This window comes from Arabidopsis lyrata (assembly GCF_000004255.2).
Source record: "Arabidopsis lyrata subsp. lyrata unplaced genomic scaffold ARALYscaffold_5, whole genome shotgun sequence".
Classification (NCBI taxonomy): Eukaryota; Viridiplantae; Streptophyta; class Magnoliopsida; order Brassicales; family Brassicaceae; genus Arabidopsis; species Arabidopsis lyrata.
Genome location: NW_003302551.1, coordinates 4,427,118 through 4,445,645, shown reverse-complemented (window position 1 = coordinate 4,445,645; position 18,528 = coordinate 4,427,118). Strand labels below are relative to the sequence as shown.

At 35.7% G+C, this 18,528-nt stretch overlaps 1 pseudogene; it reads right to left on the bottom strand.

Annotated features, from left to right (window-relative positions):
• Positions 1–7,492: 7,492 nt before the first annotated feature.
• On the bottom strand, positions 7,493–9,119 carry LOC110228279 (annotated as a pseudogene).
• Positions 9,120–18,528: the final 9,409 nt, after the last annotated feature.

Sequence of the window (18,528 nt, the reverse complement as noted above, 5' to 3'; positions counted from 1 at the left end):
GATGTTTAAGGTCCGAAGTTGAAGGAAAGTGGATTATGGGGGATCCTATTGAGAAGTTGTCGTATATCCACTTTAACTTCGAATATTTATCGTCTTTGAAAAACTTACATTTTTTTTTTTTTTCTGAAAAAACTGTGTGTTTCTTTTTTTTATAACTCAGAATAAATCCCTAAACCTATGGAAGGGTCCGAAACTAATCCCTGAAAAGAGGATAATCAAAGGATATAATCTCTCCAGTTTTTGAAATGAGCCCATATTCATGTGGCCACATGGAAAATGAGGAACAATTCTATATCTAGAGAGAATCGATCATTGGCCTAGACCAACAGAACAACTCTTCCAATAGACAAGGACAACTCGCCCACGCCCACCACATATGTAGTAAAAATCTGTTTTTTTTTTCAACGTAGTATTTACATCCCTACTATTAAAAAAGAAGTTTCTAACAAAATATGATATTAAACTGGTTTAAATTTTACAATGGAACGAGGTTAAATGTTTGTTTGAGTTTATAAAAAAACAGTTAGGGTTTAGATTTTACAAATTAAACAAAGTTAAATGTCGGTTTGGGGTTTTTTTTTTCAACAACTTAAATTAATATTGGTCAAAAGAGTCATTCATGTGGAATGTTGTTTACAAATATAATTTGATGCGGTTCAATACGAACTCTTCTTGCCAAACTATCCGCTTTAACATTTGCACTACGAGAAACTAAAGATAAAGATAAATTTGAAAATTCTTCCTTGAACAAGATAATTAAGGGCTTAGATTTTGGGTTTAGATTAGGGTTTGGGTTTATAAAAGAGGATTAGGGTTTAGATTTATATGTCGGTTTTGGTTTATAAAAAAATGTTAGGATTTAGATTTTATAATTAAATGATTTTAATTTCTTATATTAGGTTGCATATTATGCTTGTTTAGAATTGTTCTTAAACATTTAGGAATTGGTTGAGAGTCTCTTTTAAAAAAGACCAAAATGATTCCAAATAAGAATGAACAAGAAGTTTAGCTTATCAAACGTTCAAATTTTAAAATCTATTCGGTTAATCTGGTTTTTTAATTGAACCAATAATTTTACCGAATATACACAATATTTTAAATATTTAAACTTTTACAAGGTTTCAAATATTATAAATAATTAAACTTTATAAAAGTTTAAAATAATAATGATAATTAAATTTTGTAGGGTGAACGACCTGTGTCCCCCCACTAAGTTTCATATAGTACCATAACAACACAGATTTCGGGTCTCGTCTCCAGTCCACACAAAATGAAAGTTAAACTCCAGTTTCCCCCTAAATTGAAAGTTTTAGACCTCAGTCTCCATATATTCAAATTTCGTGGTTTATCTTCGGTTTACTGTGCCGAAACCGATGCCAACCGCTTAACCCAGAATAATAAACCAGATTTACCCAGAAACCAACCCGATTAGTTGACCCATTAACCCGATATTATTTCCCTAAATCGTGAAACCCCCAAATCAAACCCTAGAACCCTAAAAACGAAAAATCCCCAAATTGAACCTTAGAACCCTAGAATAAAAAAATCCCCAAATTGATGGATTCGAATGATCTTGATACGAATGCTCTCATCGTTCATGAGGAGGCTACTGGAGTTGGTCCGCAAGAGGAAGGAGATCCAGGAGACAATGGACCTGATAATGTACCCGACGATGAAGACCCAAGGGAGCGAGATGCTTTTGAAATCGAGAAGATTGTAATGGAGTTTAGAGACGAACCTTCGATTCTACATGATGAGTATCCAGACAGTGAGGAAGATGAAGAAGACGAAGCTGCTAGGGAGAGAAAACGAGACAACATTAGAGGCGGAGGTGGGGATTTGTACTATCACCAGACATTCTTCAGCGACATTGCTTTTAAAGAAGCTGTTCTCGACCATGCTTTGAAGACAGGCTGCAACATCGCACAATACAGGTATGATAAAACGAAGCTTGGATTTAAATGTGATGGGGATGGATGTATATGGCGGATATACTGTGCAATCACGAAGAAATGTTCTAAGTGGAGAGTTAACGTGTACAAGGATGTCCACACATGTAATCCGAATGGAGATTGTGAGATGTTGAAGGTTCCTGTTATTGCTAGGTTGTTTCTAGATAGTATTAGAGATGAACCCGAATATTTTCTGCCTATGAAGATTGAAGAAACCATTAAAAGGAAATGGAAGATCACAGTTTCCAGGCCTCAATGTCAAGCTGCAAGGAGAAAAGCATTGAGATGGATAGAAGAGGAAAATGATAATCAGTTTGCTAGGCTTCAAGACTATGCTGAAGAGATAAGAGACTCCAACAAAGATTCAACTGTTGAAGTGCAAACTGTGACAAATGATGCAGGACAAGAGGTATTTAATAGGTTCTATGTCTGTTTTAATGCGATTAAGAGAACATGGAAAGAGACTTGTAGGCCATTGATTGGAGTGGATGGAACTTTTATCAAAGGAAAGGTTAAAGGTCAGCTGCTGGTTGCTTTAGGTAGAAATGCTGATAATGCTATATACCCAATAGCATGGGGGTGTGTTCAAGTAGAAAACATAGAGAATTGGGTGTGGTTTGTGAGGAAGCTGAAAGCTGATTTGGGACTAATGGATGGTGATGGTTACATCATAGTGTCTGATCGTCAAAAGGTAATTAGCTTCAGATTTCTTCACATTTAATCATTTATCTGTTTCATGACATAATAAGCTTCTGATTTCTTTATTTTACAGGGTTTGATCCGAGCAGTTGAACTAGAGCTACCAAAAGTAGAGCATAGAATGTGTGTGAGACACATCTATGGTAATCTGAAGAAGAATCATGGAAAAGATAAAGAGATGAAGAAGTACATTTGGGATGTGGCATGGAGCTACAATGAGAGCAGCTTTGAAGCTCACATGAATGAGCTTTACAACTACAATGCGGCAGTTTGGCGTGATGTTGTCAAGTCAAAACCAAGAACTTGGTGCAGGGCATTCTACAAACAAGGAAACTACTGTGAAGATGTAGAGAATAATTCAACCGAGTCCTTCAACAACTCCATTGTCAAGGCTAGAGACAAAGCATTTGTGCCAATGCTTGAGACCATTAGGAGACTTGCAATGGTCAGAATCTTCAAGAGATCTGTGGAGTCTAGTGACCATAATGGGAGATGCACGCCATATGTTGGTAAGTTTCTTGCCAAGGAACACAAGAAAGCTTCAGAGATGAATATAAGAAGAAGCACCAATGACATGTATGAAGCTACCAGAGGATTAGATACTCATAGGATAAGCTTGACTGAGAGGACTTGCACTTGTCAGAAATGGCAAATCTGTGGCATTCCTTGTGAGCATGCTTATGGAGTCATCTTAGAGAAGAAGCTTGAGGTTGAAGACTATGTGTGTCACTGGTTTCGGACAGCTATGTGGCAGAAGAACTACAAGGACGGCCTATTTCCACAGAGAGGACCTGCGTTTTGGCCATCAACAGAGCATCCTAATGTGCATGTACCGCCACCACCACCTACACCTGGGAGGAAAAAAGGAAAAGAGAGTAAAAAGGACAAAAAGAGGAAGAAGGGAAAGAATGAGTCACCTACAAAGATGGCACCTAAGCAGATGAAAAGGGTAATGCACTGTGGTGTTTGTCATGCAGCTGGTCACAACTCCAGGTTTCATAAGAAGAAGAAGAAGTCTTCTGCATTGGTAAGTATGATTACTTATTGGTTCATTTGGTCATAATAGGTTACTGACATGTTTTGCTTCATGCTTTGTCTTAGGCCTTTGAAGGAGTTGGGACTGTAACTCATGGCAGTCAAGTGGAACCGTCTCAAGGAGTGGTGATGTCTCAAGGCTGAAGGATTAGAGTGAAGGATTAGAGTAGTGTAAGATGGCAGCAGGTTTTTTGGTGTACCATCTGATAAGAATTAGAGTAGCTCGGCTTTGTGTTTTTGGTTTCATGACCATGTGTAATGGTACATTGTTATGTCTCTGTCTTTTGGTAGGTTTGTTGTAATACATTGCATTGAACCTACTTATGCATTTAAGCAATCTAATTTGTCTCTGTTATCGAATAGCACATTACCAAACACCAAGAACAAGATCCAAATTGTGTTTTTCATTAGACTAACAAAAGAGAGGTCAAAGGATTACAACAACAACTGACATTACAACAATAACAAGAACATAAAACAACAAGAACATAAAAGGATTAGAAGCACAAACATAAACCAACAATAACAAGCCAATACACTCGTTTCAGCCTATCACTTTACTCAAACCAAGCATGAACATACAACCTACAATGACAACAATCGACATTTTCTTCATGAATGATTTGGATTCCAACAGTTCTGCTTCTACCCTCTCAAAAATCTCTTCCTCTAGCTTCATTTGCATCCTCTCAAAAATCATCTTCTGGTGGTCCATAGTCTCTGATGTAATCTGGGAAATGGTTTGTTCAAGTGCAGCTGTTCTTACAGCCAATCTCTCTATCTCATCTAACAATGCTTCGTCAACCCACTTGAAAGTGTGGTTATCATTAATAAGCTACATATAACAGAGAATTAAAGTCAAAATTTGTAAGAAACAATCCAAATATCAATCACATTACCTTATGTGATGCAGCATAAGCACAACGATAGTAACGGCGGTATGGATTGGCGGTGGATTTTGAGATGATCGCCGAGATACTAGCCCCACACCAACACATCTTCGGCACACCCACAACTCTCCTTCTCTGTCCCACATTTGATGCTCCACTCGTAGCTCCAGATGAATTGCTCATATTCGAGCTTAGATTCGAGCTTAGATTTGTGAGAAAATTTGAAAACGCAGAGGAAGAAGAGATAAATCGAAATTAGGGTTCTAAGATTTATCAATTTGGGGATACTTGAAAATGGTATTTATTTCGGGTTGGGAGAAGTCGAATTGGGTTTCAATCCGGTTTATTATTTTGGGTTAAGCGGTTGGCATCGGTTTCGGCACAGTAAACCGAAGATAAACCACGAAATTTGAATATATGGAGACTGAGGTCTAAAACTTTCAATTTAGGGGGAAACTGGAGTTTAACTTTCGTTTTGTGTGGACTGGAGACGAGACCCGAAATCTGTGTTGTTATGGTACTATATGAAACTTCGTGGGGGGACACAGGTCGTTCACCCAATTTTGCACGAACAAAAAGTCCTCTCTCGCTTCCCTTGTTCGCCCTAGCCGTCAAGCCCTTCTTCTTCCTCGTTTGGCCGGTGATTGGTGGCTTCCATAGCACCATCGCCGGTCCCGGTCTTAGTAGTTTCAGTTTCTTCTCTTAGTTGTAGATCTGTGGTGTCTTGCTTGCTTCTCAAACCCTTCCCTCGTCGTCTCCTCCTTTTGTCTCTTCCTCCCGTGTTTGGTAGTTCGTTCCGTCGTGGTGACTATCATGGAGGATAGGTGGCGGATTGGTGTTGTTCTTGACGGATCTGTTCCCCGGTGGATCTGTCTCTTTTCTCCGATCTGGTTTTGGAGGTTAAAAGTTTCCATTTTGTTTCTACTGTCTTGACAATCTGTTTGCGTCGGCTCTGTTCTCGTTGGATTGGGAGTCGGTGTCGGTTTGTATTATGCTCCGGCTGGTTCCGTGGTGGATCTAAAGAACTCTGTTCTTGGATTTTATGTTGGCTTTGCGGTGGTGCTGTCTCGTGAGAGGCGTGTATTTAGCCGGCGTTTCGTTTCCATGAATTGTTTCTGATGTTCCCATTGGTTTTGCAGCAACGGCCTCATTGTGTGTGGTTTCTTCCTCGGTAGGTGAGTTTGAGTGTCTTCTAGGGTTTGTGTTTGCTTGTTATTCGACTTGTTGTGTTGTGAAGCCTTAGGTTCTGCTTTAGGGTAGGCTTGTTTGACTCCTAGCTCTGCCTTCTCTCTGTCCTCCTCTTGGTTTCCGGTGTGGTGTTTTGGTGTAAGGTTCTGGTTGTGGGTTCTTCTTTCGGATGCTTGCTTTCTATAATGGCATCTACTAGCTCTCTCTTGGAACCTCTTTTGGTTCTCGGCTGAGTTCTGGACGTTATGGTGGGTCGAGCTCTTGCCCTTCTCTTTGCGTGGCGTAACCAGTTTTTAGTCCGTAGGTGGCTTTGGCTGGGTCTACGAAGGTCCGTGTGTAAGGTTGAGTGGTCCTAATTGGCGTTTCCCCTCTCGGATCTCAAGGTTCTCCTTGATCCTTTGCCTTCTCACTTTCATTGGCTCTTTAGTGGTTGTGGAGGTTTGGTTCTGTGTTCTGTTCTTCTTGCCTCGTCGTCTTTGTTTCTGCTGTGGAGATGGTTGTGTGAGCTCGGTTCTTTTCGAGGCTCCTGTCTGTTGCCTCTCCTCAGCGCCAAACTATTCTATGGAAGTGCTAGTCGACTGCTTGTAGGGAAGAGTTTTCAGTGTTGTTGCTTTGGAGGCTTTAGCTGTTATTCCTTTAGTAGTTATCTTTGTATCTTATGTTCTTAGGCTTGTTATGTTTATCCGCCTCTTTTGGCCTTAAGTTTCAGGGGGTTCCTATGTACCCGCCGGCTTTGTCTCCGAAAGGATTTCCATCCTTGTCGGCTTTGTATAACTCAATCGCATTCTATCAATGAAATCCTTTAGACGAAAAAAAAAATTAAATTTTGTACAGTTTCAAATTTTAATAGATAGAATTGGCATTAATCTAATGTACTATGAGTTATATAAAATTTTGAATCTCTTTTGACACATATAAATATGTAATTCTATTACTAATTTACTAAATTAAACATGTATCACATGTTAAAATCTAAAAAACACTAAAAATTTAAACCATATAGTTTTAATACTAAATTTAAACTGCAAGAAGCTAACATTAGTATATATAAAAATAAAATTTTATCATCCGATTTATTGCCGGTCCAAATCTAATTTACTCAAACTACTAAATTTGTACCGTTCAGATTACTGATTTTGTAACTACGTATGTCTAAATATACAAAATAATAATTTGATACATACTTCAAAATCTTCCAATTATTGATGAAACACTTCAATGAGTGTGGCTCATGTTATTGGTTTCTTGAAGTAAAAATACTTTGTAATTATATGTTATTTAGTCAACATGTTAAGAATCTTACGATAATTGTTGAGGACAACAGAACATGTGTAGCCTTAGAGGATTACCAATGGTAAGTGCTTTGAAAGAGTCTCTTAAACATAAAAAATGATTATTTAATAGAATTTTATTATGTAATTAAATTTTAAGTTTGAAAAGAAAATAAACCAGTGTGTGAGAGACATATAGCTTAGAAGGGTTTAGTGGGTATTAAGACCACCTTAATGGAGGGTTCTTAACGTAATTTATTTTTGATTAAAAATTAAATCAAAATATTGAAAAAAGAAGAAAGAAAATTAAGAAGGGCTCTTAAATAAGAGCATGAAGAGGGGTTCTTCAATAAGAGCAAGAAGAGGGGCTCTTAAGAAGGGCTTGCAACGGGAGAATCTTGTTGGAGCAATGGGGATTACGTATTTAAGGGAAAAACGGTCTATTTCCCCCCGAGAATTATCGCATCATAACAGATGGAGCCCAAACTTTAACCCCGATCCTAATGTCCCTGAAATGAAAGTTCAATACCTATTTCCCCCCGAATCAAAAGTTCAACATCTAAATGTCCCCGTGTCTGGGTTTCGTCGGCTTGGTGCGTAAACCCGAGACCAAACCAGATTTTTGGTCGTAACTTAACCAAAAAAAAACCGATTCCATATTATAACCCGACCCAATGCTATTAAACCCCAAACTTCGAAATCCCCAAATCATTTTCCCCAATTTCAAGAACCCTAAATTTGAAATCGACTTCAAACCCAGAATTCGAGTTGCAAGATGAGCAACATTTCATTGAGTTCGACGGGATCTACAGGTCCTCGTGGAAGAGGCAGAGTCGTCGGGGTGCCAAAGAGATGTTGGTGCGGAGAAGATATTGTAGCACTAATTTCAAAATCCGATACCAATCTGCCTATCTGAAAGCATGATGTAGCCTTCACCATCACCTAATCCCAAATCTTCCTTCAAATTCTTCACAAACCAAACCCAATTCTCTGTATTCTCTACTTTAACTACTCCCCATGCCACATGATAGATGCGATTATTAGCATCCCTACCCAATGCTACCAACAACTGTCCCTTTACCTTGTTCTTTAAAAAGCAGCCATCAATGCCTAGAAGAGGCCTACAGCTCTCCTTCCAAGTCTTTCTTAGATTATCAAAACAGACATAAAACCTATTGAACATGTCTTTACCTTCCTCATTGGTCAGACAATCAACTTCTACATGTGAATCCGGATTAGAATCAAGTATTTCAGCAGCATAATCTCTTAATCTCGCAAACTGATCATCATACTCCTTCTCGATCCATTGCCTTGCCTTCTTTCTCGCAGCCTGACATTGATTCCTAGTCACACTGATCTTCCACTGTTCCTTTATCAGTTCTTCAATCTTAGCTGGCAAGTAGAATTCTGGATTATCCCTAATCTTATCAACGAACAGCCTAGCTATATGTGGCACCTTAAACATCTCACACTCTCCATTAGGGATGCAGCTATGTTTATCAATAAACTTCCTAATCTTCCACATTTGATCTTTAGGAAGAATCGCGGCATAAACTTGCCACTCACACCGTACTCCTTCCTCCTTACCATCGTTACCAACACATTTAAAGCCAATTTTATCATTATCATACCTGTACTGCTTCAGATTGCATCATGTCCTAAGAGCATAGTCAACTACCGCCTCCTTGAAAGCAACTCCACTGAAGAAAGTTTGCTTCGGGTACAAATGGCCATCACCTCGTCTGATATGGGTATGAAATCTCTCAGGACCATCGCCATTCTCTTCAGCATCGCTCTCTGGGTACTCGTCGTGGCGAATATGAGGTTCGTCAGTCCACTCATTCAACATTTCTTCGATGTGAAATTGGTCTCTGTCTTCACCTTCAGGATCAACATCACCAATAGGATCAATATTCGGGTCACGAACGACTACAGCCATCCTTCGATTGAGAGCACCAGAGATTGGAAGCTTCGATCTCTCTAAATTTCTCTCTAGGGTTCGTCGGGAAATTTGGGGATTTTTTGAAGTTCTGATTTTAGGGTTTCGGTTTTCGATTTTGATGGGTTTTGGTTAAAAGAGTGAAATCGGGTCGTGGGTTTTGGTTGAAAGAGTGAAATCGGGTCGAAATTGGGTAGATTACGGTTTATTCTGGTTAACATAACATTTAATTGGTTTAGCTTTGGGTTTTGACTACAGTAAACCGACTAAACCCAGAACTGTGGGGTTGTAACTCTCGAACTTTTGATTTGGGGACATTTAGATGTTGAACTTTTGATTCGGGGGGAAATAGGTATTGAACTTTCATTTCAGGGACATTAGGATCGGGGTTAAAGTTTGGGCTCCATCTGTTATGATGCGATAGTTCTCGGGGGGAAATAGACCGTTTTTCCCGTATTTAAGGGATTAGATGTTTAAGGTCCAAAGTTGAAGGGGTTAGTAATTAGTATTTACGTAAAATTAAAATAAAATCAACTAAATTGTAAAAAAGAACATGTACTGATTGAAGAATATATTTTTATGTTCAAGTTCGCAATTTTTAATAATTATTACGACAAATTATATATATATATATTTTCATTTTACTATCATTTTCAAGTCGACAATTAACATATATAATATGTTCTAATAGATTTGTTTTAGCAATATGTGCCATATTATCTTATTTTCTTTTTCTTTTCATTTTAAAATATATATTACCATCCTGCTATTAAAAATGAATTTCTGATTAATGGAGTATAAATTGTATAAATTATCTCCTAGTGATATGTTCAACTTGCCTACATTTTAAATAACTACTTCTAAATTTTATATACCATAAAATTAATTCACCTAAATAATTTTATATGGGATGGGACTAAAAATATATCTATATATATTTTTTATTTAGTATATATGAATGCAAATGAATAATAATATGTATTTGTTGAGAAAGGAGGTTATATATATAAAAACTATAATGGCATATATTATGAGGTTACCAAAAAAATTATAACCAAACAGTAAGACTATGCACTAAATTTAGTTACATATACATATACAGAAAGTTTAACTAAAAAACAAAAAAATAAATAGAAATGTCTTGCTATTGTCCTTTTTACCTCGATTTATTAAAAAAAATATATGCTCTAATAAGGTTATAATTTAAATTAATTTAATTCTCTTACGATAATATACATTCAAATTACTCCTTTCGTCTAGTAATTTAGAAGCAAAAGATTGGAATGACTAATTGAGGTAGTTAGACATATTTATCTACACACCGAAAATGTGAGTTAGGTATATATGTATGATGAGTACCAATATTGTTTTTGGGTTTTGGCTTTTTATGGTTGGTGTAAAGAGTTCTTTATCGCAAAAAATTCCTTTTTCACCAAATAAATTTATTGTGAAGGATCTTTTTATGATGATATACTATTGATATTGTTATAAAAATGTTATGTACGTGTCCTGAGATTTGACGTCGGTATAAATTGGATTGGGACCAGATAAGATTTCACGAATTATCGACCAAAAAATATTTATTCAACATGTGGTTATTCAATAATTAAAAAATGTATAAGTTGTACCTAATTTAGCATGAAGACGAATTAACGACAAGCAAACAAAACAGTAGACATATGTTTTAGCTATCAAACAACCAGAAATGGACCCAACCGCTCTATACCACACAACATATGTTTGTAGACCAAAGATGAAATACCTAACATATAAATTACTAGAAAAAGGATCTTGGGGGTGGGGTGGGGGGGGGGGGGGGTTGTTTTATGTATTTTCCCCAAGTTTACCTTGTTTTTGTTATTCTAAGTAACTTTATTGTTCTTCTACTCTTTGAAACGTTACATATTGGGGAATACATATATTACAAATTACAAATTACAAGTTACAGTCGTTTAAGTAATAAAAAAAAAAAACTATCTATTGTGTGATATTTCAAATTAAGGTTCCAAGTTATAATTAAGGACATTATGAGACTTGAAAATCTAGCATCCAGTGTATGCAAGAACAATATAGGCATTGATTGGTAACCACATTACAAAGCGGTACAAAACGTTACAAAGTATACAGTTTTGACAGTTACCAATCATAAAAGCTTTACCAAAAGCGTTACTAAAAGTTTTACTCTCAGCTTTTTTATACAGCTTTCTCGTTCAGCTTTTTCGTACAGCTTTGCACTATTCCGGAAAAGCTAACAGCTCCAACTAACAGCTAACAGTTTTTGGTTACCAATCGGACCAATAAGTAAATGACACAAATAACGTTGAGTACACAAAAATCAAACAGTAATATAATATTTTTGTTTCATCAACTGAAATACTATAGTTTTCATAGGTTTTTAATAGGTGTTCTAAAAGCTTTTAAGATTTAGGTTAACAGTCTTTTTTTTTTTTGGTCAAATATAACAGTCTTTTAAAAAAATCTTTGTAATTATATGTTACTAGGATTAGAAATAGTAGAGCCTTCAACGGGACATTCGAACGCAACAAAGGGTTTCTTGACCGCCTTTGAACAACAACTCGATAATAGAATAGAAGACTTTCTTCGTCGACTTACTCGCTCGCATGACAGCATTTAGTGGTCTCTTCACTGGCTTAGGCTATATTGGGGAACGCTCGGCTACAAGATTGAAAAGACCGATATGATAGCTCCACGGCCGGAGCCGATACTTCTCTCTCAAACCATTACCTTTCCCTGCCACATTCTTTTTTGACGGAGAGACGATTCAAGAGGATCCAGCTAGGCTGAAAGCGGAGGATTCTTTCTTTACCTGTGCCCCGGACCCAAGCTCGGCTGAAGGCAAGGAATTCTTTCTAGACTGACATGCAAGCTAGGCTGAAAGCAACCCGGGTTACAGCAATGGGGATTCTCTCTTCTATTAGAAATGATATTATATTGGTGACACGCGAGAAGTAAGATGGTGGTTGTTTCTTGTTGTAAGTGAATGCAACGAAAAGACCCGGAAATAACGAATAATGAAAGAATTCATATATTGACATTTCGTGCTCATTTCAAGATTTCTGCTTCGTTATTCCCATCATCCGGTAACCACAGGATGATCCACAAGAAAGGTGGCAGGATTCGAATTCATATATTCCCCCCCCCCCCCCCCCGCGATGTCGCGGAGAAAAAGATTTTAAAAAATTTTGAAGAAAAAAATAACAAATGAAATGTCATAATGAATTGAGACAAAAAGTTTCAAAATATTTTTCTTAACAATAAATAAAGATACATTTTACAAAGGAAATATGATAAAGATACATAAACCCTCAAAAATATTTTTTAAAATTTGTATTATTATTAGAAAATATTATGGTGAAAAGATGCGATCGTAAATAAAAATATTAAAAAAAGTTATAATGAGTAGATGCAATTTTTCAATTTTCTAAACTATTATAAATATAACTATATTAATATATTTATCAAAATATTATGAGAAAAAGACGCAATAGTTTAAAGTGTATTATGTTAAAAAAAACAATCTTCGAAAAAATTTAACAAATAACAAAAATATATAGTTATTTAGGAAAAAATAATAATGATATAGATAACAAAGTATATACATGAATGCTAAATAGTAAAAAAATGTAATTTTCTATGAAAAACATCAAACAAAAAAAATTTAAATTTACACCACTTTTTTTATAATATATATATAGAGTTAAAAAGACATGAAAGTTTAAATAGAAAAAATTGTTTGTAAAAGACACAATTATTGAAACCAAGTGTTTGTAATGAAAAACACTAATAAAACATGGTGACAAGATAATACTTCAAATGAACAGATATAACTTTAGTTAATGCTTTGTTCAAACAAAAAAAAACTTTAGTTAATGTTCTAAAAAATGTATTACTAAACCAACAGATATTTTGAATCACGCTTTGAGTGAAAAATTAATGTGGGAAGAAGCTCAGCTGGAACCGATGGAAAATAACACTATTACGGAAATATTGGAAATCCCAATTCAATCTATAAGATATCGGATTGATGGCTCTTGGAAATCTTCGGATCCAACTATGGGTATAGGATGGTGGTGTTTTCAAGGAAATGATCAAACATTACTGCTTGGTGCAAAGTGCCTTCGGAGATGTTCCTCCCCCCTTCACTCGGAGATGGAAGCTTTAATTTGGGCTATGAAGAACATCCTTTCAAGAAAGATTGATTGTCAGGCGTTTGAAACTGACTGTTCAGAGTTAGTCTCAATGGTACAGTCACCTGAAGAATGACCCGCCTTCTCCAATCCTGCTAGATGAGTTAGATCTTCTACGTATCTCTTTTCCCTTATTCTCGCTTTCTCTTATTTCTCGTTTATGCAATGTTAAGGCGGACTGCTTAGCCCGTACTTCTAGACTTTTATTTTTTGATGTAACTTTTGTAAACTCTTCTCCTCCTAGTTGGGCAACCAATCATGGAGTTATTTTTAGTGAATGTGTGGTTGACAAAAAAAAAATGTATTACTAAAAGCAATGTTGCAACGGTTCATCAAATATACCTAAAATTATAATAATTCATCAAATAAACTAAAGTTACAATGGTTCATCAAATATATCCAATATTGTAACGGTTCGTCAAATAAAACAAAGGTTACAACGGTTCATCAGATAAGCCAAAATGTTCATTGGTTCATCAAATAAACCAAATGTTAATATGTTCTATTAAACGGTAGCAACATACATTTTAATAGAAATTAAAATTAAAAATTTGATGAAGAACTATAACCGAAAGACGCGACCGTATATATTATATATAGTAAAAGTTGCAATCATTTGTCAAATATACCAAATATTGCAACAATTCGTCAAATAAACTAAAGATTACAACGCTTAATTTGGATGATTAGTGTACCGGAATAAAATATTCGTGATGTTGACTACATGTCGTCATATAGTTGGTATATGTGGGCATGCAATACATTTAGTTCGTGTAGTTGGTTGTACATTTTTAAACTTGGCATGTGTAGCCATGTATTCTGTTATACTTCGTGTAGCTGACTATCTTTTTTCCTAAAACAAAACTAAAAGTTGCAATAATTTATCAAATAAACCAAATATTGCAACGGTTCAATTAAACGGTTACAATTTTATTTAAATACATTTTATTAAATAAAATTGAAATAAAAGTTTATAAAGATTATACTGAAAGATGTGACTGTAGATAATTAAATACTATAACGGTTTATAAAATAAATCAAGAGTTGCATTTGTTCGTGAAAGAAACTAAATGTTGCAATGAGTTAACTAAACGGTTGCAACCGTTTACGAAAAGTTACGATAAAAAAATGCAACCACTATAAAATATATATTTTTAGTTTTAAAAATTAAATGTTTAACAATTTATAAAATAAATCAAAAATTACATTTGTTCGTTAAATAAAGTAAATGTAGCAATAATTCAAATAAACAATCACAATTGTTTATGAGGTGTTACGATAAAAAGATGCAACTGCAAAAAATATTTATTCAGATTGTAACTTTTTGAAAAAAAACAACCGTAAAATATATATTTTAGTTAAAAAGCCACAATTTAAATCTATATAATATGAGACGTAAATTTAAATGAATAGATGCAACTATGAAGACACAACCGTAAACTAAAAAAAATCCTTAAATATGTTAACGAAGCGATGCGATAAAAAGACACAACCGTAAATATTTCAAAGAAAATATATGATAAAAATACACAAACGAAAGGTTACGATAGAAAAACACAACCATTCAGAGGTGCTAATGGCATTTATTGAGATTACTATTATATATAGATTTAGTCTGCATGCTAAGAATCTTAAGATAATTTTGAGGATAACAAACATTTGTATCATGGGAGAATCCAATTGGAGCAATGGGGATTATGTGATTAAGGGATTAGATGTTTAAGGTCAGAAGTCGAAGGAATTATTGACAGGTCGTTGTATATATCCCCTTTAGCTTCAAATCTTTATTTACTTTGAACAACTTACCTTATTTATTTACTTTTTTTTCTGAAAATTCGGTTAGTATTTACATAGAATTACAATAAAATCAACTAAATTTGTAAAGAAGAGCATGTACTGATTGTAGAATATATTTTTTAGTGATGTTCAATATTTATTGGATGCAAGAAAAACATTAGATATTTAAAAGCTATAATCCCATACATTATGAGTTTACAAAAAAAATGAGTAAGGCGACGCACTAAATTTAGGTATTTATCTAAGTAGGTGAGACAAAAGAATACATACATATATAGAAAGTTTAACTAAATAAATAAAAAACAAACAAAGGAGTTGTCAATTAACAAAATGTCTTACTATTGTCTTTTATACTACTTTTTTTTTTTTTATAAACTCTATCGGCTGATCCGGTCAGCTCCGGTAGAAACGCACCGAAGTACTTCAGAGTGGACTTCTCCCTGAAGGGTCACCACACTGTCTGTTCGAGTTTGGAATGCTTTCCGACTAATGCCAGGGGTAGCCAGATCCACTACAACAAAAGTATGCATTGATAGCACTATAGGATAGCGTTGATTACTCAATTGCTATTACAGATGGTACCCAGGGTTTTGTAACTATAACACAGCGTTTCAGAAACGCTAAGACGAATAATAGCAAAGCGGGAAACTAAAATCACTTTGTACCGCCAACACTTGGTGAAATTTTGTCCAAGACCGCGAAGTCGCGAACACTTAGAAAAAGAAACAAGAAAAATAAGCTTTGGTCTTAAACAAAAAAAAGAGAAGACTCGGGGAAAAAAAAACACAACACTCTCGTCTTAGCTCAGAGTGAAAACACCGGCGACCGTAAACCTAGTTTCAGACCGCTCGTCGGCGAATCTTGCTTCACCGGCGAGAATCTCCACTTCCACCGGCGTCGATTTCAATCTGGGCTCGGTGTCTCGACCTAGATCTGATTCGGAGCTGGGTTTCTCTCGACTTCTCGTCCTCTCCGTAGCTCTATTCTTTTGCTCCGACTGTTTCTCGTTCGCCAGACTTCTCGTCTTCTCTGTTTTTTCGACTGGGTTAGTCTTCCATCCGATTTGATTTCTCATTCAAGCTGCTCCCATTATCAGTCTCCTTAACCCTAATTAAATTCTCTTATTGTGAGCTTTCAAGGTCTGTAGCTTATTGCGAGGTTTGAAGCTCTTTATCAACGAAAACAAGGAAGGAGACGAAGCTGAAAAGAAGAGAAGGAAGAGATTTGAGATTCTGTAAGTAACGAAGCTGTAAGTAATTTTCGATTTTGTTTCTAATTGAGAATTAGGGTTCAAAACTATATTATTAATTTGAGATTCTGTTTGTAATTGAGAATTAGGGTTTACAACTTTGGGATAGTATGGATTGCTGACAATGAAATTGAAAGTATCAATGAAAACGAAAATGAATTGCTTAGATTCAAGCTTGTGTTTGAGGTTCTGTTTCTTTGCTTATGTGTTTGTGTTTGCTTAGTTTTATATTTGTGTTTGTGTTTAGATTCAAGTTTGTCTTTGCTTAGTTGGTATGTTTGTCTGAAGAAGAAATTGATAGTTTGTGGCAGCTTTGTTTTATATTTCTGTTTGTGTTTAGATTCAAGTTTGTCTTTTCTTATTTGGTATGTTCGTCTGAAAAAGAAATTCATAGTTTGTAAGTTCTGTGTCTTTTGCATGTCCGTGTTCTTATTTTTGTCTTTTGCATGTCCGTGTTCTTTGCTTAATTAGAACTATTTGTTTGTGTGGTTTGATTTAGGCGTAGCTTGATAAATAGGATGCACAATTTTGCTTTCGGAAATCTTAGATTTTTAGATAACTTGTATTGACCTATTCTCGAGATTTAGAATTTTTTGTTGACATTCTATTAAAACTATTTATTTTTTTATTTGTTAGATACCTCTTGATTCAAACAGACACGAAGAAACACTTAAATGGTTAGCTTATGGTCCACGTAGTTGTGCAAGGACATATACTGGTTATATAGTGAATGGGCAACGATTTCATACAAGATCAGTGGATAAAAAAACTCAGAATAGTGGTGTTTTCTACGAGGCAACTGCAATCTGTAGGTCCAGTGCAAAAGACACTTCCCAAGTGGTGGATTTGGTATCATACTATGGCTGCATAACTGACATTATCTTGCTGGATTATAATGTATTTTACGTTCCATTATTCCGCTGTAACTGGGCAGTAAAAGGCAATGGAGTGAAGCAAGAAGATGGTTTTACACTTGTAAACCTGAATCATAGTCAAGTCTCATTTTTAAGGGATCCGTATATACTAGCCTCTCAAGCAAAACAAGTGTTTTACCTAAGGGAAGATGACTCATCACCTTGGTATGTTGCATTGAGAGGTCCTTCAAGAAGATTCAGTCAGAAAGAGTTTCTAGATTCAGTTGCAGACATTGGCACATTGCCACCAAATATTGACATCGACGTTGACTTGGATGAAGCTGAGAATGAGAGATCTGATTGTGAAGGGATATATGTTTGTGAAATGTAGTTTTTTTTTATCATTTTCATTCTTTGTTGCCTGCTCTATGTCTGATGTCTGATTTCCATAGTGTGTTTGATGTCTTATTTTCAGTATATACTTAACTCTTTCTTCTTTCATTTTTCTCAGGTGATTTAAAATGGGACAACAGAAGAAAAAGCGATGCAGAAGTAACAAAAAAAAGGAAGCAAAGCATGCCAATGAGGAGGTCGAGTATATGGGTACAGTTGAACCACAAGTCAATGATGAGGTCGAACATGTAGCACCAGCTGAAGTTCAAGTAGCAGATCCAGATCAAGTGGAAGAGGCTGAAGTTCAAGTAGCAGATCCAGATCAAGTGGAAGAGGCTGAAGTTCAAGTAGCAGATCCAAATCAAGTGGAAGAGGCTGAAGGAGAGCTTGTATTATCTGAGGATTATGATTGTGCTGATCCAAAGCGTAAGAGACATCGAGGACCAACTAGGCTGAAGGATATTGCCAAGGATCCAAATACCAGAGTAAGAGTAGAGTTCACTAACATGGGAGAGCCTATTGGTAAAGGCTCAGTTAAACTAGCATCATATGTAGGCGCATTGGTAAGAGAACACGTTCCAATCACAATTGATCGTTGGACAAAAATAGGTGAAGAAGTCAGGACAGTTCTCTGGAAATCTGTCCAGGTAAGATTTGTGTAAAATTTACAAGTTTATTATATATTGGTGTGAGTACTTAGCTGTTTTGTTTTTGAGTGCAGGCAAGGTTTGAACTAGATGAAGAGTACCAAAAGGTTACAGTGCTTAAGCAGATGGGATGCTTGTGGAGGTCCTGGAAATCAAGGCAAGTTACAAACATTAGAGAAGCTAAGACTAACCAAGAGAGGATGAACATGCGACCTAAAAATATTTCTCCATTTGATTGGCGTAAATTTGTGAAGCTCAAAACTAGCAAAGAATTTAAGGTATGCATTTGGAATTTGTAAATTTATCTATTATGAGTAGGTTCACTTATCTTTCCTTAGAAATTAACATTCATCTGTTAGGTTGTAAGCGATAGCTACAAGGAAAGAAGGCGCAATCAGATTCCACA